The 22,497-nt window shown below is 40.9% G+C and overlaps 1 protein-coding gene across 10 annotated transcripts in view; it reads left to right on the forward strand.

The window, feature by feature from the left end:
• The window catches only part of SIPA1L1 (signal induced proliferation associated 1 like 1), a 421,848-nt gene that overhangs the window by 150,033 nt on the left and 249,318 nt on the right, over nucleotides 1-22,497 (forward strand). For 9 of the 10 annotated variants that reach the window (XM_036011668.1, XM_036011659.1, XM_036011652.1 and 6 more), the window contains one exon: nucleotides 14,291-14,357. The gene's annotated coding sequence lies outside the window, so the exon portion shown is untranslated. Of the gene's footprint in view, nucleotides 1-5,704; nucleotides 5,764-14,290; nucleotides 14,358-22,497 lie in introns of all 10 variants that reach the window. The other variant, XM_036011661.1, reaches the window with a different exon arrangement.

A 22,497-nucleotide genomic window follows, 5' to 3' on the forward strand; every position in this document is an offset into this window, starting at 1 on the left:
GACTTAAATATTAAACCTGAAATCATAAAAACTGTACAAGAAAACGCAGGCAGCAAAATCTCAGATACTGCTTGTAGCAATATTTTATTGGATGTATCTTCCCAGGCAGGGGAAATAAAGGAAAAACAAACAAACAAACAAACAAACAAATGAGACTATATCAAATTAAGGAGTTTTTGCACAGCAAAGGAAATCATCAACTGTATAGAAAGACAACCCACAGAATGGGAGGGTACATCCTCTGATACATCTGATAAGGGGTTAAAACCCAAAATTTACAAAGTACTTACAAAACTCAACACCAAAAAACAAACAGCCCAATTAAAAAATGGGCAGTGGACCTGAATAGACACTTCTCCCAGGAGGACATATAGATGGCCCATAGACATATGAAAAGATACTCAACATCACTAATACTCAGAGGAATGCACCTCACACCTGTCAGAATGGCCATCACCAATAAATAACAAATAAGTGTTGCTGAGGATGTGGAGGAAGGGGACCCCTTTCGCACTGCTGGTGAGATTGCAGACTGGTGCAGCCACTGTGGAAAACAGTATGGAGATACCTCAAGAAATTAAAAATAGATCTGCTTTTTGACCTAGTGATCCCACTTCTGGGAATATATCTGAAGGAACTTGAAACAATGATTCAAAAGAACGTAAGCACCCCTATGTTCATTGCATCGTTATTTACAATCACTGAGATATGGAATCAGCCCACATGTCCATCAGTAGATGAGTGGATAAAAGAACTATGGGATATTTACACAATGGAATTCTACCGGCTGTAAAAAAAGAAAAAAATTTTACCCTTTGGGGACAGTATGGACACACCTGGAGAACATTATATTAAGTGAAATAAGCCAATTAGAGAAAGACAAATGCCATATGATTTCACTCATATGTGGAATCTAATGAACAGACTGAACCGGCAAGCAAAATAAAGACAGACTCATAGGTAGAGAGCAGGGTGACAGCTAAGGTGGGGTTTGTGATGGGGTGGAGGGATGGAGCAAAAAGGAAAAATGACTCATGGACATGGACAACAGTGTGGTGATTGTGGGGGGAGAGGGAGTATAAAGGAACTAAATGGTGATGGGAAAAATATGATTAAAAAAAGGAAGAATCCTTGCTGATCCATCATGTTACCAAGTCAATATAATTCAGATATCATCAATAAAGTAGCTTTGACAATAGGGAAGAACAGTATGCTGAATTTTGGCACGTGTGAGGTCGCCGAGCACAGAGCATGTGCTAGCTGTCCAGTTCTGCGTTCTGCTGCACTGGCAGTGTCCAGTCCCTGTCTGACTTCTGTGGAGGTCTGTGCTGTGAGTGTTAATTCCTCCAGCATGTGACAGCTGGGCTTCTGGACTGATGGTTAAAGACGACCCTGCTGCCCTCCACTGGGACTCTGTGTCAGCACCGGGCTCGTTTCCCTCGGCCCAGTACCTGGAGAGATTTATGTTTATTAAGTACTAATTATGTGCCAGGTACTTGCTAGGTATTCAAAATATGTTATTTCAGTTAAGCCTTTTTACAACTTCGGGATTAAGGAGTTAGTCTGTGCGTTTCAGTCATGGACTGGTAACTTGTCCAGGGGCACACTAAGGGCAGGTCTGACACTTGGCTTCCTGTCCAGGTCTGATGACGGGGCCATGCTTTTTCCATTCCGCTATGATATTCTGTGCCTGTTCCATTCCGCTATGATATTCTGTGCTGTGCCTGTTCCATTCCACTAGGATATTCTGTGCTTAAAGAAGGAAACACAGTGGGTGGTTTTTGTTTTCTCTTTCCTAAGGTGTCAGGGTCTTTTTGAATACTTGAGCCAGATCAACATTGTTATTAAAAATACCTATTCATTCATCCATCAGCCCTAGTCATTTAGCCATCCATTCATTCATGCATCTAATGGATTTTTGTTCAATACTTATTGTGTGCTAGGTGCTGTTTGAGAACTTGGAGCTATGCTGGTTTCCAAGCCCTCTCTGGTTTCATAAAGCGTATACATAGTTATCCAAAGACTCATTCATTAAACAGTAAGGATGAGAGAGGGTCTGGAGTTCTCAGCCCAGTGCCAGACTTACAGGAGGCCCTCAGCAAGTCTTAGCTTATTTGCCAACCCATTTTTACCTTACATTTATGCCCCTGGCCAACTGTTGTCCCACTTGTTCATTTATGGTTGCACTTTGCATTGTTGACTTGGGTGTCTGTGTTTTTCACAGTTCCAGACCAGTCTGTTCATCTTTAGAAACCAGCATGCTCCACAAAGAGGCTTGGTCTAAGTGGTTAGTACCCTGATATTGAAAGTAACAAGGCGGCCTGGTGTACAGACTTTCAGTTATAAGATGAACGTGGTCTGAGGACCTGATGTTCAACACGGGGACTAGAGTTGGTAACATTGTGTTGTGTAAGTGAAATGTGCTAAGGGAGTAGAACCTAAATCCCCCCACCCAAAGGTGGATATGTGAGGTGATGGACGAGGTAATTAACTTAATTGGGGGAATCTTTTCACAATGTGTATGTGCAGGGTGGGGGAAAAGTAGGTTTACAGCTATTCATATGGAATAATACAATAGTTAATAAATAGTAATACAAGAATAAACTGGGCTTTGTGTACTCACAAAGTAATAAACTTTACCTACTTTTGCCCCACTCTGCATATCAGATCATCAAGTTGTACACTTTAAATATCCTACTGTTTTGCCAAGTATTCCTGAGGAAATGCAGAGGGGAAAGGAGGATGGCATGATAAAAATGATACAATTTTTTTGTGACAATATTATCATTGTAGCTCTTGTATTAGGCATTAACCCTGATTATGTTGTATGTATATACTTTTGTATTGTTTTGAGTAGCATTGTTAATAATTTACTATATATTACATTACATGTGCTATTTTAAAAGGTTTACTGTATTTTAAAGTGTGATGCAATGAGTTAATGCTGAAACTCATTAGGTGGAACATGAAACATACTCTGTTATGAAATAAATTCATCCAGTTAATGGTATTCATTATGGAGAACTTGAGTTAGTTCTATTTTTAGAATGTTTCTTTTGTAGAATACCTTGTCTGTTTCGATAATTCTAAACCATTTATTATTTATGGATCTTTCACATAAACTAAATTGACACATTTCCACATGAGCATTTACAGCTGAGTCTATTTCTAGGACTGGTTTCTGTGTGGCTAATGGATGATGATGATTCCAGACGTCGTTGACGTTAACTAGTAGCAATCTCAAAGATCAGTTAAATGTAACCTTGATAAAAATACTGCTTTTGAGAATAGTACAGTGGCTTGTGTTATGGTGGTGCAGTCCCTCACTCGGACAGCAGCAGCACCGGGCTCTCTAGTTCGTTAAGAGATTTTAGTTGATTTTGGTTCCTCTTTTCTCAGTCATCACATCTAATTGATTTTAAGTGTTGTCAGTTTTATCTCTAAGTCTCTCTCCATTCATTCCCGTCTCTATTCCCACTGGTGTGGTTCAGCCCCAGTTTCTCACCTAGGAAACAGCAGCAACCTTGTTGTCAGCGCTTCTTCCTTCAGTGCCTTCCCTCCTTCAGCTTCTCTTCCACTTCGCTGTTGAACATGTTTTTGGCGGTGGGGGGTCGGAGAATAAAATGTATGTGTGTGTGTGCAAACACACATACACATTTTGTTCTGGTTGTAACAGTCCCTAATACACTTTTGGTGGTTCCTTGTTGCCTGTAATCTCAGCTCCTTAGCAGGTTGTGTAAAAACTCCGTGGAATGCTCCAGCCTTCCAGCACCAATCCCTCAGTCCTCCTTGCCTTCCCAGTTAGTTCCAGTCAGTGAATTACTTTCTTTGCAGTTTGATTGTTAGCATTGATGCTTTGTTGGCATTATTTGCCAGGTGTGGCAAATAATGCCACAGACTCTTTTGTCCAGGTAGCCCTATAAACGTAAAAGCCACTATTTCAGCTTCTTTGAACATCTTATGTAAGTACATGATGAGACAATTCTATCATCTAAGGTAGCAGTGTTTGCATTCTGCTTTATAAAATTATTATACAGAATATTTATTTATTTATTTAAAGATTTTATTTATTTTCAGAGAGAGGAAAAAGGAGGGCAATAGTGAGGGAGAGAAACATCCATATGAGAGAGAAACATTGATCGGTTGCCTCTCGTATATACCCCAGCCAGAAACCAAACCTGCAATCCAGGTATGTGCCCTGACTGGGAATTGAACCGTTGTCCTTTCGCTTTGCAGGACACTGCCCAACCAAGTGAGTCACACTGGTCAGGTCTAGAATATTTTATTTTTGTTGAAAAGTTTATGGCCTTAATTGAATAAAGTAACTAAAATTTAATTGCAGTTCTTTAGACCAATGTGTAAAAGTTATTTTTCCAATTTAGGCACTGTTTGAACATTTTAAACTATTTTTTGTATGTAAAGTTAACTTTTCAAATGCATCATTAGAATGATAGCATTTTCTTTTGCAGTAAGACACACTCACTTATTTGGAATGTGTGAGGAGATAGATGTTAACTAAACTTACTGTGGTATTCACTTCCCAGTATATACGTACATCACATCATTATGTTGTACACTTTAAACTAATACAATGTGATACATCAGTGATATTTCAATAAAATTGGAGGGAAAAACCCACCCACACTTGCTCACTCACTCTGCTAGCCTGCCTCTTCTTGTGCGGTGAACATGATCACCAAGCCTCATAAGGCATTAGCACCACTGTAGGTTTGCAAAAAATGCTCATTTATACTTTAGCTGCCTGATGGGATTGTAAATCCTCTAGTTTCATCTGAATGTGGCTCTGTCTTTGAAAGCGATTTGACAGTCCTCTTGGTGGTCACGAGATGATGGATCCCACACAAGTACACAGATGCCAGGAATGACATTGAAGTAGGCATCTGGCTCCCTGGCTTTATGAAGGTCAAGGCCAAAGCTAGATGACAGACTCTGAGTGGAGAGTGAAGCCAATTCATCTCCCCTGGCTCTTGGAGAAAATTTCCATGCAGCCTTTAGAGTTTAAGTGTTGCTTTGTATATTTGATCTTTAAAATGTGTTTCCATGGTGTATACTCTTTGTTTTCTCAAACACTATTTGCACAGAAGACTTTTCTGTCTTTATTTTGTTTCCTCGCCTGAAATGCTTTCCCTCTGTTCTCTTTTGCCTGTTGGAAACGTATTTCTTCCCTCATCGCATTGAGTTCATCTTCTAACCTTTGTGTTCTTTGCCATCTGTGAAGTTGTACCTACCAGCACTTGGTTGGTATCATTGCTGTTTTTCCATATTGTCTCCCATGAATTAGATGGTAAACTTTTCGAAAGAGACTATGCCTTTGTGGTCTTTGGAACTCAGCGGCATTTTGCTCAGGTCTTTATACCCTACCCTGTTGATGTTTAAGTGTTTGAATCAAAAGTAGATAGTTGTTTTTAAACACAGAAAATAATTGTATCTCAATTAAGATTTGATTTGCTTGGCTGGTGAGAGTACAGATGGATCTCAGTTTTAATTGAGGCTGTGGAAAGCATAACATGCAATTTTGAGAATAAGGAAACACATAGGTGAAATTTTCTATGTTGTTTTTAGGTCTAATCAGTTTGTGATGCTCATAACATGTTTCTTGATACATATTCAAATCCTGCTTCAGCCACGAACTGCTGCATTTCTAGTTTGTTTCCTTGTTAACTGAGCATTTCTTAAATTCTAGTGAAAGGAAGAGGGAGGCAGTTGGTTATCTAGTTGCATTATCCAACCCATCTGTTTCCTGTATGTGACAGCAGCTTTCCACTTCTTGCTTTTGCCCATGGAGCCAAAAGCACCATGCAAATGTGGCTTCTGGTTCTTTCAATGAGAACTTATGCTTTTTTCAGGCCACAAGCTTGCCCTTAATATATATCCTCTTGTCACTTTAATACCCAAAATGACTCTTTCTGGTGTGAAGAGTAGGTGGTACACTTTGTAAGGTGTCCTGAGAGCCTGCACCCTCCTGTGGGGGATTAGGACTGTCTGTTCTGGATGGGTGCCGTTTCAAGAGGTGAACCTTTTAAAGAGCAGGTCTGACCACTCTGTGGGAAATGGTCATGAATAAAAAGGAGATGAATGAGGACTCTGGGGCAGTTGTCTAGCTGAGAGAGAACAGTGACTTGGACCAATGTGGTGACAGTGGAGAGATGGAGAAGAGTGAAAGATTCAGATCATCTTCAAGGGGTAGAATATATAGGTTTTGACAAGATGAGTATGGGGAGTGAAAGAAAGGAAAGGAGAATGAGTCCTGTATTTTTGGCTCCAGTAAATGGGTGGATAGAGGTGACTTTAACTGAGTTGGAGAAGCCCCCAGATGAAGATAGTAAGCCTGTAAAAGGACTTGTTTCCTGTGTCATACCTCTTCAGCCTTTTTCCCAGCCACTTGATTTGCTTGCCTCTCCCTGTCTATGAAATTTTTATGCTTAGAATTGCAGGGCAAGGAAGAATAAGAAGTAGTTTGTACAACTTGGTGTCAAAGAAACATTGGTTTGTGCTTTCCTGGGAAGAACATTTTTCTTGCGTCTTCATGAGTTGTCAAATCCGTTAAAGTTAAAAAGTACAAGTCTTGAGCCCCTTTGATAAGTGGGTTGTCTTGATAACAAGTAAATTACATTAGCTTGGGAGGATTTATTTTTCAAATAGCTGTATTGATTTTTTACCTAAAATTTATTATCTGGGAGTTTATAATAAAACTCTTTAATATATTTCAGGGTTTCCCCTTTTTGATATTAATGTAATACTTTTTTGTTATTTATTTTTTACATCTTAAATTTCTTCTAAAGCTGGACTATTCTTCCATAACTCTCAAGGATAATTACTGCTTGTCTTGTGATCCTGTAAGCTTAGAACAGCAGGATGGAAAAAACAAGTGCCTGTGGATTAATTTATTCAGTTTGTTGACTTTGTTCAGAATTCCTCGGGATAACTTCTGTTGTCTCCCTAACACCAGATGCTGATTTCAACAACACCTGATTGCTTTTCACAAAGAGAGTAAAAGGCTTTGGGGAGAAAAAGCTCTGGCCTTGTAGAGTTCTGTTAAATGCCTTTCCTTTTTATCCTGGGAGATTTATTTTTTGTGTGTGTGCTTCTCATGTGCTTATTGTGGTTTTACATTTCTCAACCTTTATGTGTTGTAGATAGTTCTAGGCCACCCCATGAAGTTTGCATGAGTTTTGAATCATTTTTGTACTGTCTTGCACGTGTCCCTTTATTTCTTTTGTTCTGTACCATTTTCTTTGGTCTGTGACCTAAGTCTAGTTTTCCTCTTTGGAAAGAAAAAGTTGACACGAAAGGTACTATAGAGCTTAGCAATACACACACACACACACACACACACACACACACATTTAGTTGGGGGAAGGCCAGGCTTAAAGTGATTTCTGACTGAATTTCTGCTTCACCCTCTGGGAATCAACAGTGGGCAAACTTATCCCATTTTAAAGATAGACCACAGACCGGTTACAGAACCCTTAGTGCTGGTCAGGAAACACTTCCGGGTGGCATTTGAGTTGTCATGGCTTTAATGGACTCAGGAGATGTTTCCACCAGAAATGCAGTTCTTTCTGACTTTTTGAGAAGATAAATAACACTCTCTTTTTTGCTTTTTATTTTTAATTTTTGTGGAGATCCATCTTTTTGGGTTTTACCAGTTGTGGAACAGCCCCAGGTATGGAGGGGTGTTTAAGCTTCCCAAGGTGTCTGGTCTGCCCTTCGGAGAAGTGGTGTTGTTCTGCTTCATTATCCCATTGTAGGCGTTGTTTAAAAGGGCTCAACGTTTTGTCACTAATTTCATGTTTCATGCTGTGCGCCAAGTGCTTTATAGTTTCACCGTCAGCTGTGTTTGGAATTTCATGAGTGGGTTCCTGTCCTAGTCTTCTCTCCCTTGCCCCAGATTTCAAAACAAAACAGTTAGGAATCAGACTTTACTAGGGGCCTTGGAGAGGAGATTTTATGTAGCGACTGAATTGAGCCAGAATTTGTAGCCTGTGGATGGCGATGCAAACGCTCCCTGAAGGATTGTTCATATTGTAGCTTCAAGTGTGGCCCAGGTGTGTGTCTCTACCCGCCTTCCTTCCTTCAGGAGGACTTCACCCCCTGGTTTGGGGCCTAGACTTGCCCAGACCCTGAAAACCACTCTGGAAGTGGTCCAGAGGCACAGAAGGAATCTGACCCTCAGAATCCTAACTCCGTTTCTCCTGTCCTCTTTCTGTTTGAGGACTAGTAGAAGATTTGAGTCAGACCTGGGCTTGCGTCTGAGCTCTTGCTTATTACTTACATGACCATAGGCAACATGCTTAACCTTTTTAGGTCTCCAGTCTCAAATGTAAACTTGAAACTGCTAATGACCTCCTCATAGCTTGGTGATGCCCAGTTGTGTATGTCAGGGAGTTTGCACCTAACACTGGCAGGTGCTCCCTAAGAACCAGCGCTCGATCGGTGCTTTGGAGCTACTAGTGTTGCTCTGTGATCCCGGCTTCCCACCTCCCCCTGGAGACGACCACTGCCTGAATTTTGTGTTCAGCATTCCCTTGCTTCTTCGGATAAGTATATCTGTGAGCAGTCTGTTTTTAGCATTGCCTATTTGGGCTCTGTAAAACTGGTATCTTATTACATACAGGGTGGGGCAAGAGTAGGTGTACAGTTGTGAGTTTATTCTGGTATTATCATTTATTAATTATTGTATTATTTTCCATATGAACAACTGTAGACTTCCTTTTGCCCCACCCTGTGTCGTCTCTGATAAGAGTGCTTCATCACACCCAGGTGAGAATAGAGCTCCCAGCTCTGTACTTGGCATTTCCTGATGGGGGTGGGTGTAGGGTTGCAGTTTTTTCTGTGGGATTTGGCTGGAGTAGAGTGACTTACCTGAAATGTTTTTGTCTTTCCCTGGCTGGTATGGCTCAGTGGATCGAGCGCCAGCCTGTGAATCGAAAGGTTGTGCCTGGGCTGTGGGCCAGGTCCCTGGTTGGGGGTGTGCGAGAGGCAACTGATTGATGTTTCTCTCCCTCTCTTTCTCCCTTCCTTCCCCTCTCTCTAAAAATAAATAAGCAAAAATCTTTAAAAACGTTTTTGTCTTTCTAGGCTTCCCCCTTACTGACCCTTTAGTTAGAGCAGGCATTTGCTGATAATGGGTCAGAGGCAAGGGTAGCATTGTGTGAATCCAGTAAGGAAATAAGTTGAGGTTAATGGCAGCCAGATGTATGCTCTTATAGGAAAGCGAGAGGTGAGAATGAGCGTGGACCCTGTGGTGCTGTGTTGGAATTCAGGGTGTCTGTATGACTCACGGTTTTCAGTACATGTAGACAGATGAAGGAAGGAAGGAAGGAAGGAAGGAGTGAGTGTGTGTTTGTGTGCGTGTATGTGTGTGTTTCTACTCAGGTGACAGGCACAGTGATAACCCCATTACAGTATGCACACTCAGATCTTAGTTTCTGAATGCCATTTTTTCTCACCAAAGTGGGAGAAACGATCAGACTAGAAAATCACTTTTTGGCAGCTATCATAGGATCCTTAATTTGGCCAACAGTTGTCAATGGAAAGGTCATTTGAGAAATAGAACATTTGTATAGTCTAAACGTATCACCTCACAAACTACTTACTAATTATAAAGTAACTTTACAGTGGGGAAATGTGGCAGATACTGCCCTAATCAAGTGATTTCAGTTCATGTTACCAGTCAAGGAAAACCACTGAAATAGTATACCACCCGATAGCATACAACGAGAGGAGCTCTTCTGTGGTGTTCCTGCTGAAAACTGGGAACTTGAGTCTAATCAGAGGAAATTATCAGATAGACCCGAACTAAGGAACATTCTACAAAACTGGCCGGGAATCTTCAAAGTGGTCAAGGGAATTTTCAGGAATTCTAGATTGAAGTAGACCTCATGAGATATGGCTGCTCAGTGCAATGTGAGATACTGGGGTAATTGGAGAAAGTCAAATCTGGCCTGCACGTTCGATGGTGGTACTATATCAGTGTTAATTTCTGGATTTTGGTGGCCATAATCTTTGCGCTTCTGTAGGAGAGTGCCCTTGTGTATAGAAATTACTCGCTAAACTCTAGGAGTGACTGGCCGTTTCGTTGGCTACTTTCTCTCAACTGGTTCAGGGAAATCAAGTTATGTGTGGCACTTTTTTTGGGGGGGGGGGTAGGTTGGGCTGATGTTATTGAACAAAACAATCCCCCCTTCTGTTAGTTGATTTAGCAGTTCAAAATTGTTTGCTTATCAAACAAATCATTGGGAAGGTTTAAGGGGTTTGCTTTTCTGTGCTGTCTTGACTTACAGCTGCCCGAGAGTCGTGTGGCTTCCCGTTACATCTTGATTGTCTTTCAGTGTTTGTTCTGCTTGTAGCTGTTTCCTGTCGCCTCGCTGATGTGTTCTTTCCCCGGTCCATTCTTGTAACCTGTGCTTTGTCTTTGTGCAAACTGCTTCTTTCAGCGGGACAGTGCGGTTTACAAAAGTGTGACATTTTACTTTGTACAGTCCTCTGATAATTTGGTCTTTCATTTTACCTTACTGTGTTATGCAGTTTTTTCTCCTCACTCCGCTAGTGAGCTGTTTAAGCTTTCTTTCTTTTTCGAAGATTTTATTTATTTATTTTTAGAAAGGGAAGGGAGGGAGAAAGAGCGAGAGAGAAACACCAATGTGTGGTTGCTGGGGGCCATGGCCTGCAACCTAGCCATGTGCCCTGACTGGGAATCGAACCTGCGATGCTTGGTTCACAGCCCTTTCTCAATCCACTGAGCTCTGACAGCCAGGGTGCGTTCTTTCTTTTTCACCACGCTGCACCTTCCTCAGAACTGAGCATGTTTCAATAGGCTTTTAGTAAAAAGTGTTGGGCTGGTTGATTGCTATCTTAGAATTTAGAGTTTTCATAAAGTGTCAGCAGGGCAAAAGGAATTTGATAGACGCCGTGGAGAATGTGATGCTGTACTGATCCATAACCTAGTCAGCTCACACCTGTTGTTTGTGAGTGGTTAGTTCCCAAACGTTTAGGATTAAGCATATTAGAACCAAGTTGGTCCTACTCTAAAAACGAGTGTAATTCAGAACGGGGGTGGGGTAGGTCTGGGGAGAAGGTGAATTGTCACAGCAGCCTTCTCTTTCTGAGAACGGCACATGTCAGTTTTGTGTTTGGTAGAATCTGTTTTTTCCCCTCAGCCCAGAAAACCGTGGACTGAAGGCCTCGAGTTGCCCCCCATCCCCACCTCATACCTTCTTTTCTTTGGTGGAACTGAAGTCCATCCGAGGGCTTGTTTTCCAGATGCGTTGGAGGACATACTTTTCTTCAGCAGTTACACTAATTTTCATGTTTCTCAGAAGAATCAAGGAATAACGCTTTTAAGAACCCAAAGTGGCAGTTACTTTGCACTTAGTACACACCCACTCATACAGACTTTGCTTGAGCATTTTATTTTCTTTCTTTTTCCTCACTGCCTCTACAGTGCAGGTGGTCTTCCCCGGATTGCTTTTGACAGGGAATTGAGCAACCTTTATTTTTTGGAACAGAATACAATAAAGACATTTTACTGCTGAGAGAAAAGAAAATGAGGTGTTTATGTCTTGAAATTTTAGGATGAGTTTTTATTTAAAGACCAATCTAAGTCTAGAAAAATGGAGGGTAGGGGTTAAATTTCATATTGTGCACTAATATTTCTCAACCTTCTTTGTAATTTTGGAGCCTTCCATTTTTTTTTTCCTCTTTCTTCTCCCTCCTCGCCTCTCCCTTCCCCCTCCTCCCTTCCCCTTCCCCTTCCCCCTCCTCCCTTCCCCTCCCCTCCCACCCAGCTTTGGGGACCTTTGTACTAGCCAGATCGTTAGGGAGCTTTACTGCATGGCGTGCCTTTGCAAAGGCAGGGCTAGCGTGCCCTCTAGATTCAGGATGCCCATTAAAGCAGTGTAGAGCCGTCACACCTCCACTACAGGAAGGAGACAACTGGGGAAGGCAGCTTCAGGCGGAAGCCAGAAAAATACTAAACTGCTCAGAGATGACTTCTTAATGTCCATCAGTGACCAAGAGAACAAAACAAAATTTTTGTTTTACTGAGCAAAGTAATGTTGTGGCCTTTGGACCTTCCTTTCTGTCTACAAAAAGAAAAAGAGGAGAGGAGAGGGGAGGAGAGGGGAGAGGAGGGCAGGGCCAGAGAAGAGCTTCATAGGACTCCTATACAAGCCCTTGCATGACCACTCCCTTTGGCATTAAGCCCCCAGGACAATGAGGTTCTGGCCCACATCTAATATTCTTGCCTCAGGTGTGTTGAGCACAGAGACATAGTTCTGGTCAAACTAGAGATGACATCTAGGCCTCAGTCGTGTTTCAGCTCCAGGCCCAGAAAAGCAGCAAAACCAGACAGAGTGTCCCCTGGGCTGACATCAGGACCAGCTGCACTGACTCATGACCCCCTACCCTAGTGTCAACCAATTAGTTGAGAACCTGACCCTAAAAGGACACACCTGGAGAATTGGTGAATATTCTATTGAGATCTTCCCCTGAGACAACCCCTAACATCCCCACCTTTGAAAAACAGATAAAACCTGTTAGAACAAGGACTCTTGAGTGCACCCAGCTTTCCCCCAACCCCTTCTTCCCTCAGGCACACTCTCACTCTTTCCCTCTAAAGCATGCCCTTGCCTTTTCTCCACCTTCCTCCCCTCAAGGGGGTACCCTTGCTTGCTTTCTCCTGAGCTCCAAAGGGCCTTCTTTTGCTTCTGTAACTTGTTCCCTGAGTCCACACAGCCCAGCTGGCTCACGTCTACCTCTGTGACTTTCTGAATAAGCTTTCACTTGTATTTGAGTTCTTGGCTCTGAATTCTTTCTTAGCCAAACTCAAGGACCGAAGTCTAACTTTACCAGTAACATCTGATGTTGTTTTGCCATGAACAGTTCTTGCTCATTAATTATGATTATCCAAACAAAGTGTATATTTTGGGTCTTACAAGTTTCTTAGACCCATTCTGTGGGTGCAGCCTGTAGGCCAATATGTAAAAAATGCATATTTTATATGTTTTATTATCTGGGATATCTGACTCAGAATATCCTTTATAGGTTTCCCCCCCCAATTTTCTTCTGATGTTTATACCATTTGATGATGGTTGGATAGAAAAGACCTGTGGCAGGGTCTTCCCAGTCTCTGTACATGAGATGTTAGCGTGGGGACATAGCGCGCCTTCAGCGAGGCTCGTTTTGCATGCAGTTAGAGTGAGCTTTGAGGCACCTTTATTTTTGGCTGAAAAACAATGGGAGTCCCACTACCCAAGTGATTGGCTGGGAAGTGGAACTTTTCTCTTTTTCTTCACCAGGTGTTGGGACATTCTGTGAGTGAGGCTAAGTTCTGGTTCTTCTTACTCTTAGCTTCTGTTTTATATGTTTTGGAACAGGGTTTGGAAGTTAAAATAGTTCGCACTACTGTGTCACCTCAGCAAAAACTTAAAATTGGTTTCTTGAAAGCTCTTATGGATGTGTATAATCTGAGTTATTGTAATATTTTTAGAATAGGTACATGTACTACAAATTATTAATATTGGGCATGTATGTGCATTCTTTTAAACTAATAATTAGCTTAGTAATCACAGGACATGTTTCTGACTGCAGTGGGAACCTGTAAACTTACCCGAAGTGACCAGTATGAGAACGGTGGAGTTTCTGAATAATCAAAATGGCTGGTTGCTTTGGACCAGGGTTTCTCAACCTTAGGGTTATTGGCACTTTGGGCCAGATAATTCTTTGTAGCGGAGCTGTGCTGCGCATTGTAGGATGGTTGGCAGCTTTCCTGGCTTTTGCCTATTAAATACCAGTAGCACATCCCCTCCTTCTGTCGTGACAGCCAAAAGTGTCCAGGCATTTCAGTTGCCTGTTGAGAACCACTGGTTTGAGAACCAGTTGAGAAACACTGGTTTGGGACAGTGGGTGCCACAGGCAGATAGATGATAGAGTAACTACGTCAAAATCTCCTTTTGTGGGGGAGGAAGAGTGTCTTGCTCAAAAAGGTTCTGGGATTTCTCCCCATCTGTCTAGATACTAAATAGCCAGGTTTAAAAATTTGTTGTGTAAGTGGGAGTGGTTATTGGCTTACATCTCAGTGTGTTGAACTGCACATAGAGAGTTTCCAAGTGAAAGAGGATTTTAGAGGTAAAGTATAACATTTCACAATTATGATTTCATTTCTGGCAGGGATTTTCCACCTTTATTCCTATGAAGTACAGTTGTATATTCTTTCAAACTTAGAAAATAACTTATTATACTGAAATTTATAATTATTTTAATCTAGGTTTTGAGAGAATACCTCAAGTTGGACTCCAAAGCAAGATTTACTGCTGACTTTGAAGTGGAAAAGGGTGAGTTGGTGGATTAGTCACAAGTTGTGTTGGGGGAAGGGACTGTCACTCAAACGTTCATTCTTAGAAGGACCTGCCGCTTACAGCAACATTTTGATGTAGCAAATGTGGACCTTATATTTTTCCCCATTGGTTTTTCCTCCATTGTTTTACTTCTGAGAGGCAGAAATGAACACAGAGAAGAGGGAAGCTCTTGTGCAATTTTTGGTTGTCATCTTTATAAATAAAATAGTTCACATATTTTTCTGGCTATTTAAATTAGTACTGTGAAGGTTTTTGTGTATACTAATGCTTCCACTCCATAGTAAATGCATTTCAAAAAATCTTTTATGTGTTTATTAAAATGTGATGGGAGTTCATACGTCAGCCCATGTTCAAAATTAGAATCGTGTTAATGCTGATGCATTGTTGTCTAATTTGAAATACCAAGCATATCCTGAAAAACAGAGATCGTTGGGTAACCTGTTTGACGTGTATATTTGATCTTGCAGTGGTTGTGCTTGGGTACTGCTGGGTAGAAACCCAGTTCAGTTCTAGGCCTCTCCTAACATTTTAGTGGACATTTCTCAAAACATTTTAATCAGTTGTAAAAGGGTATTCTCATTGAGAAAAATAACAGCTTACTTTGAAAGAGACTTTTTTACAGGCTGAAGATGCTGTATATGCTAAACTCATAAATTCAGATAAAACAAGTGGTTTTGGGTTGCATAGGTTTCTTTGCTTTTCTTACTTTGTACTTAAACTTCACCTCAGCAAGCTGCTGAAACAAAGGCCTTGGGATTTTTCTTATCAGCTGCTTTGGCAAGGGCAAGAGCCAATTGCCTCAGGAGCCAGCTCTTCCGGAGCTGCCGCTTCCCAGGAAGGCTGGTCAAGGTTACCCGGAGCCCTCTGGGTAATCGGAGCACTGCTTTCAAAGTGGCTTGCTATTTCTGACTTCCCTTGAATTTCGGTTAGAGAAATTGGGGAGTGATTATCTCTGAAAATGTTTTAAACTACATTAGGACACTTTCTTGGTAGCATGTACTTGACCTTCCCAGCATCCATTCTTTTTTAATATAGATGGAATTTAGGAAAGAATTTTAGATCTCTATAATTTTTCTCCATGAAAAGCTAATGTTTTTTATTAGCAGCACAAATGAGAAACTGCCTCTGAGAGTGTGGCGTCTTTGGAACCGTCAGGAATTCCTTCGCGGTGAGCAAGCAGCCTGCAGGCGTGCTCAGTGAGGGAGGCTGTGAAGGAAGGGAAATCGGTGCCTACTGTTGGGGGGCCTCTGCTTTTCACCTCAGTTTTGTACGCCGTTTTCCAGATTGATTTTTTTCTCCCGGGAACTTGTTCCTGGAAACTTGTGTAGAAATGCGCACCTTCAGTGCAGTCTCTTAAGGTGTTTTAAACACTTGTAAATAAATAATTGATGGTTGATAGACTTGATATACTTGAATGTGACAGTTTTTAGCGCAGGCCTCAAGTTTTAGCTTTATTATGAGGCCAGGCTTGTTTAAGCTTTGATGTAGTCGCAGCTACACCTTGTCTTTTGAATTAATTGTTTAGTTTAATAACCTAAGCACTTAAATCACGTTTTTCTTAATGACAGAAATACTGATGAGGCTGGTGCTGTGTGTCCATTAGGTCAGGCGGCAGGTTGTTCTCTTAGGCGTTCGTACTTGCTCGGGTCTACTCAGACGACAGACGAGGGAGGCCAGGTGTGGCGAGTTTCCTGCACCTGCTGGAGGTGGTACTCTTTCTGGGCCTTCTAACTGTCCAGTCCGTCTTTCCCAAGTGCTCTCTGCTTAAGGGCTGCCTAAAACCATTCCCTTCCTCCGAAAGAAAAGAAAAATCCAAAACGACACACGCATAGAAATCAGACTCACAAAACCTTATTAAATCTATCATTCTTATACCTTTTTATTTATTTTTTTGAGTAGTACTGTTTTAGAATTACAAAATTGAATTAAGACAACACACTTTTCCCTTCCTTTTAAAAAACTTTTTAAATTGCTATATTCTTTGTAAATAGCCAGCAAGAAACATAGAATGATGTTAATTAATAGTGATCTCTAAATTGTGCATTTTAAGTATTTTTCCAAATATTCTATTTTAACTTCACATTTTCCCTTTGTTGTACAGATCATTATGTCCTCATAGGTAGGTTAGCTATTATTTAATTTTTTCAGTTATTTCAGCTAAATTACTGCATTCCAGGCTTCAGATTTTAATTGAGGGAAATTTGGAAAGCTGTCCATTTCTTTCTTTTCTTCAAAATAAAAAGAATAACATTGATCACATTTACTTAGACTGTAGTAATACACAAAAATAAAGACATACTTTTTTTGTTTTATGGGAAGTTCCAACCATTTAGTAAATGAAAAAAGAAAAGAAAAAAAATGCATGTTATTGCATTCTCCTAGACTTTTCTTGTGTTATATGTGGTGGTAGCAAGAAACGTAATAATCATAGTGCCTTTCATGGGCCATCCAGGCAATAGAACGACTATAGCGGATTCAAAGGTCAGATAAAAAGTGGAAGCCTGGAGCCCTGGCTGAGTTGCTCACTCAGTTGGAGTGTCATCCTGATACCTCAGGGTTGTAGGTTTGATCCCTGGTCAGGACACAAAAAAGAAACAACCAATGAAATTATAAATAAAGTGGAAAAAAACTGATATTTCTCTTTCTCCCTCTCTGTCCCCTCCTCTCCTTCTTTTTCCTTCCCTTTCTCCCTTCCTTCCTCCCTCTCTCCCCTTCCCCTAGTTCCCTTCTCTCTCTTAAAACAATAGATAAAAATTTTAAAAAATCAAGCCCAGAAATCATTTCTTTCCTATTTCTCCAGCCTATAGGCCTGTGACCTTACCCTTTCATGTCTACTAGATGCAACCTGTCACTTTTCTCCTCATTATTCTTTTTTTAAATAAAGATTTTTTATTTTTTTGAGAGAGAGAGAAAGGGAGGGAGAAAGAGCGGGAGAGAAATATTGATGTGTGACAAAAACATTGATTGGTTGCTCTGACCGAGGACTGAACCAGTCACCTTTCAGGTGATGAGACGACGGCCAACCCACTGAGCCCCAACAGCTATGGCCCTCCTCAGTATTCTAACAGATGATATCTTCATTAAAACGTAAGAGCTCTTCACATCCAATACAGTTTCCAGTGACGAAGACAGTAAAAAAAATATAGTAAGACTTTGAATATATTAACTCTAAGAAGAATGAAACTCAAATGTTTACTTTGAGCACACTTGTTAGATTCTTTGGGTCAACCTTTATTGAAGTGTCATGGTGGCACTGAGGTTACAAAATGCAGGCCACTTTTTAAGATAAATACTAGATGAAATTGTATGGACTAAATGCTAAGTATAATGGGACAATATTAAAAATGCAGAGTAGCAAAGGGATGATTGCAGAGTTTTCTTTTTATCTTGGCCATGACTAATTTGAGTTGAGTTTGGCAAGCCTTGAGGTCACTTCAGAATGATTTCATTATGCATATTCATTATGCAAAGCTTTCTTTGTTCTTAGAAAATTATATGAACTTTCTTGGTGTGGCAAATCTTTTTACCAGCCTTTAGGGCTGTGGTGTGACCCCTTCACATGCTCTAATGCCCTCGTACCCTTCTTCAGTACGAACCATTCGTTGTCACCTGGACGGCCTTCGGAAACTTAGAGTGCAGCTGTCCACACCAGATAGGGAGTTGCCTCTTTCAGTCTCGCTGTAGGTACAAACCGAGCACATGGGGATAGGAACTGAAGTCAGTTGTCTTGGAGGAGCGCCTTACTTCTTAGCACAGACCTCGCCGTTTTTCAGAGCCTGGGAGTTGTGTGGCTGTGATTCTTTGTGATGCTGCCATGTGACCCACTTTTCTGATGTTCTAATTAATTTAACATTTTCTGATAGGAGTGATTTGAACAAAAGTGTTAAGTAAAGAAAGGATCAGAACGTAGAGAAGCAAGAACACAACCTGTGTGTGAATGTGGGTGACAGTCAGGGTGGGAATTTGTGCAGACTCCGCCCCCCTGCCGCTCCTGCCGGCTCTCCTAGGCCGGGGCGGGTGGAAGCCTCTTGGAAGACCTGGCTTCTGGGACCAGATCATAGGGTGGACTAGAGGTGAAACTTGGGGGGGGTTTGCATCTGCCAGTTCTTCATGACATTCTGGTGTTTCTGAAAGGGTTTAGGAAACTTAGTGCTGGTTTTTTAAAAAAAATTCTGAAACCCGGACTTTAATTGGTTTGTCAAAACCGAAGCACATTTTGCATGTGAAAGGAAGTGGGAAATACCTGCGCTGTCACTCGAGTGGCTTTCATCAAAACTAGGCACTCGAAAGGCCGTGGGGTGGTGAAGTCCAGCATGCCGTGTTTGGGGGGTTTCGGTGCTCCTGGGACAAGGGCTTCATTATGCTCTCTTGGAAATTATCGTTAAGCAAGACAGTGGAGAGATGAAGAGGCCTGGGGAAAGCTACTGCTCCTGTCTGCACGGACCATGCCAGAGCCTCCAGCACCTCGGTGATCGGGAGAGCGTGGGAGGTGTGGGCGGGCGTGCACCCCTTCCACGCCGCGGCAGCCTCTGCGGAGCAGGGGTGTTCTCGAACTATCCTCAGCACATGCCTAGCGCCGAGTTCTTCTTGGAACGGCTTCCTTAATCAAAAAAAAAAAAGGACTGACGGGTGCTCTGGAAGTTAAATAATGAATGCTTACTGAAGAACTAATGGACTGGTTTTCTTTTCAGGAAGTCTTTTTGGTTTTTTTTTAGTGAAGTCTGTAACTTAATTCAGTAAGTGACCCTTTCTGTACTGACCAATGTGTTTTTCTCTGGTTAATTGGAAAATAAATGGTTTGAAAAATTGACTAGGTAACATATGATGGTTATTGGTCTTTGTAGGGGGACCGCTGAGCATGTTGTAGCCTTAAAGCTTTTGTAGCTACAGGAGGTGAGATATTCTACTTCTGTTGCCATTTGTTTCCTCCCTGGATTTATTAGTGGAACAACTAGTTGAATTAAGTAAATAATTATTTGACACCTATAATATAGAGATTTTTTTTACTTAGGATAGAAATACAAAAAGAAATTTCCATTGTAATCAAGTTGTTTTTCTAGAAGGACATAATTAAAAGTTGTTATTATAAGTTACCAAATGTAACGAGGCCTATAGTGGAAATACAAGTAAAACGCATTGAGGTGTCTGTAGAGTGAGAATTAAATCCATGGAGTTGGTTATTGAAAGATTCATCCATCCATCCACCCATCCATCCACCCATCCATCTATGAAAAGAGGAACATTTATTTCTCCAAGTAGCCCAAGTAATTCATATTTATTATATAAAATCTGGATCTTGCGAAAAGGCAAACAGATAAAAGTCACCCAGTTCCTACCCGATCACTCAGTCTCCACCACCCAGAGGCAGCATTTTAACTTTTTGTTGATGAGATTTTTTCAAACATGCATAAAAGCAGAGCAAATAGTACAGTGAGGGAGGCCCCAGGTCCCCGTTATCTAGCTTCAACACTTACAGGTATTTTATTCTCATTGCCTCTGTCTTCTTCCTGCTTTGATTGATTGATTGATTGATTGATCGATTGGAGTTTTAAAACTTGATGCAGATATTATACAATACCACATGACCTATAAATACTTGAGTTAGTATTTTTAACAGATAATGACTTTAAAAATTAGTCACAGTATCATTAATCTTAATGAAATTAATGATTATTCTTTAATATTACTAGCTAGTCCTCTAGTCCGCGTTCATTTTCCTCCATTGTGTCAAAAATGCCATTGTACAGTTAGTTTGCTGCAGTCGGGGTCTGAATAGGATGAACGTGTTGGGTTGCATTCCTCTCTCTTAAGTCTTAATTGTAACATTTTCCCTTCCCTCCCTTTTTCATGCAGTTTAATATAGAAGAAACTGGGTCATTTGTTCTTTAGGACTGCTAATATTTTAATAGTTTTTCTTATGTAACCATGTATGTATTTTAAATGCAAAATTGGGATCATATTCTACATGCTGTTTATAAGTTACTTTTTATATTTAGTGATATAATGAGGACACTTACTCTTCTACAATTAGTTTTTATGCCCTGTTAAATCTTACCACATTATAGTAACTAAAGATGAGAAAATGCATTTGATTGTATTTAAAGCAAATCTTACATTAATGATATATATTACAACAACAAATTCCCTCCCTCCTTCCCTCCCTCCCTCCCTCCCTCCCTCCCTTCCTTCCTTCCTTCCTTGCTCCAGCCTGTTATGCGTAGATACAATATTGATGATGCAGTTCTCTGATTTGAGAGTTTATTTCCCCCCGAGGAATGTAGATAGACGGTTGTGTAAAAGACAGCCTGGCTGATGGTTTGCTGACAGGTTTGGGCACAGAGGAGGTGAATGGTGTCCATCCAGACCCTGATTTTCTGGAGAGTCCACTACACAAAGGGAGCTCTCCTTATTATAATCAACTTATTATCATAAGTTGACCTTTATTAAAAAGTTAAGTTTGCATTCCCACATTAATGTAGGTTACTGGTGGGGAAGGAATCCTAGGGGTTAAAAGGGAACATGACTGTTTTTAGTTATGTTAACATAATATTAACATTTCTATATTTGGTTCTCTTCCAGTTACAGCCAAGTTTCTAGCCTAGGAAAAACAGTTGTGTGAAGGTTCACATAGTAATAATTAATCATACCAACTGGGGCCTCATGTGGCCATTAAGTTGACAGTCTTCCGTTCTTCAGCAAAAACAAGCAAACACCCCCTCCAGCTTCATTTGTGATGTTATGGTTGCTTCTGGTAGTGTTTCTTCTTGCATTTGATTAGTTTTTAATTTAGCAGTGGTTACAGGGATATCTTTATTTCACCTTATTCTTTAACACTAACTCGCTTAATAACCCTGTAAAGTCCTTGTGGTGTGTTTTTTAAATTAATTTTTAATGGTAGTAATAAATGAGTCTGTACAGTTACGCCCCAGTTCTCTAGCCCCTTCCAGGTCCCCCTGCTAGCTCTCCAGAGGCAAATTCTTTGTTGGTTTGCTATTTATCATATAAAAGTATCATATTTTTTGTGTTTTAAAACTTCACATAATCGGTATTGTATTGAATATCAGTAACTTTTTTTTTCGTTCAGTGACAAGCTTTGGAGACCTGTCCATGTTCGTTCATGTAAATCTAGTTCCTCCTTTTAAACCGCTGCTTAATGTAGAGACTAGTCACTTGTCTATAGTTTTTAAATGTTCTGTAGTTTTTAAAGTTAATTTAATTAACAATTTTACTGTTTTTCTATTGCTGAACTTCTAGATTGTTTTAAGATTTTATTTATTTACTTTCAGAGAGAGAAAGGAGGGAGAAAGAGAGAGAGAGAGAAACATCAATGTGCGGTTGCTGGGGGCCATGGCCTGCAACCCAGGCATGTGCCCTGACTGGAATCGAACCTGTGATGTTTTGGTTCGAAGCCTGCGCTCAATCCACTGAGCTACGCCAGCCAGGGCTCTAGATTGTTTTCGATAGGCCCTGATTACAAAGAAGCTTCAAAGAATAGGCTTGCCCTGGGTTCTGTGCACGTGGCCACACGTTTCTCTGGGTGGTTGTCAGGTCAGGGGGCACTGCAACAGAAGCTCCCATATTGTCTTCCCCGGGGGGGCTCCCATCAGTAGTGGGCATGTTTGTCTAAAGAAATGGGGTGGGGCAGGAGCTAAATTTGAATTATAAATAAGTAGACCTCATTAAGTTCTAATATTTAGTCTTGAAATTTTTCTTTAAGACTGGTTTTATTTTTCGACTGTATTTTGCTACCAGATGTGAATTTATTTATACATAGAGAATTCTGCAATTAAACAGTTAGAAGTAAATTATGATACTGTCCACTGAGCTTTTGTATAAAAGTAACACCTCACTTGAGAATTTGTGCCTTGGAGTAAAGCTGAATGTGGAGGTTGTCTTAATTGCTTCGTAGGTCCGAAGGCTGCTTCAGTTGACTGCTAATCTCTGTTCTAATGGCTAGGGAATGTGTTGTATATTCAGCATAATGATACCACCTCATTATGGACACCACAAGCAGAGGGGATACATAATTAAATGAGAGCCACCACTGGGCAGGAATAGGCACGGTGCCTCCTTTGGTTTCCCGACAAGGACATTCTTCAAAGTAAAGATGGTATAC

This window comes from Phyllostomus discolor, chromosome 1, assembly GCF_004126475.2.
Source record: "Phyllostomus discolor isolate MPI-MPIP mPhyDis1 chromosome 1, mPhyDis1.pri.v3, whole genome shotgun sequence".
Taxonomy (NCBI): Eukaryota; Metazoa; Chordata; class Mammalia; order Chiroptera; family Phyllostomidae; genus Phyllostomus; species Phyllostomus discolor.